Source organism: Fopius arisanus, unplaced genomic scaffold (assembly GCF_000806365.1).
Source record: "Fopius arisanus strain USDA-PBARC FA_bdor unplaced genomic scaffold, ASM80636v1 scaffold00043, whole genome shotgun sequence".
In the NCBI taxonomy this organism is placed as follows: domain Eukaryota; kingdom Metazoa; phylum Arthropoda; class Insecta; order Hymenoptera; family Braconidae; genus Fopius; species Fopius arisanus.
The window spans coordinates 402,636-404,062 of NW_011887782.1; positions in this window are offsets into that span (position 1 = coordinate 402,636).

Consider the following 1,427-nt stretch of genomic DNA (forward strand, 5'->3'; position numbering starts at 1 on the left):
AATCGAGTTTTTCTAAAAAAAAAAAAATCGCGAAAATCGACTTTTCGATAAATGAAATCGATGCGTCTCGTCGCGTCCTTTACGAATCTGGGCGTATTTTTGCGCTAGGACGCATAGAACGCGAGAAAATCGAGTTTGGAGGAGTTGAAAGTTAGTTCGTTTTGAGTTTTCAGAGAGAAGAGACACTTTCAAATCACAGTGCAGTGTTAGCTCTAATTTAATGTACCAAATTGTTATCTTTTTATTATCAAAGTTCTTTTTTTAAATAGTTACTTTTGCATTTATTTATTGACGACCACTATGATCCTACATCCCCATATCCGGCAGTTCATTGCTCCATTCAAAATTTACTTAGGATGTCAAGAACAAATATCTTTTTTACAAAATAATTCTGGGCTGACTTTGTATTTTGATGCCACAGGCTCGACTGTGAAGAGGCCGTTTGCACAATCTAAGAGAGTATATTATTATTGCGGAGTTGTAAACGTTAACAATAAACTCTTACCTCTTCTCGAATATGTGACCAACGAGCACACCACTTCGTCAATCAGGGACTTTGGTAAATTTATCCGAGATTATTGGGAGGATAACAAAGTTTCATGGCCTCCATTCAATTCATTCGTCACTGATTGGTCTTGGGCTAGCATAACTGGCATAATGGGAGCTTGGAATGGTTTAACGGTAATCGAATATTTAGAATTGACATTCAATGCGATCACGAATAAGATTCCTCTAATTATTCACGTAATTCGCCATTTCATGTGCTATGCTCATTTCATGAAAATGATCTCACGATGGCTTCACCAAAAGAAACCCGACGTGGCTACAATCAAAATATACTTAGAAAGTATAGCTCTGATTGCCCATAGTAAAGATTTCGTTTCGATGAGTTCGATGGTCGAGTCTTTTCTAATTATACTAGAATCGCCAACTGAAACTCAGAACGTGACTGCAGCCTTCGCAAATCTCGGGAAAGCAAGTATCTTACTGGGTTCAGAGAGAGAGGAGACTTGCATCAAGTTGGAAACGGAGGAATGTTCAAATAATCAGGCCACATCAAAATATGAAAAAAGTCCATTTTTTACGCATTTCAAAAAAATACAAGATAGAGTCAAAGTTAATATCAAGAATCACATTCAACGAGAGAAGAAGAATCCTCATCAGTCCCTGGAATTTTGTACTTACCTAATGAAAGAAATCCTCCCTTATGCGCCTTTGTGGACAACCCTTTTAACTCCGCAAAAACAACACCTTGTTAATTTCTCAGCCGAAAATCACTTCAGGCTTACTAAATTGGAGAAAAATGTAAACATGAAAGCCTCTCGTTTCATTACCAAATGTCATGAACACGTGGTGGCCGTTTACAACGAGTTGAAACTACCACTTCCTAAAGTTTGTATTAAACGTCATCCAAAACGAATGAACGA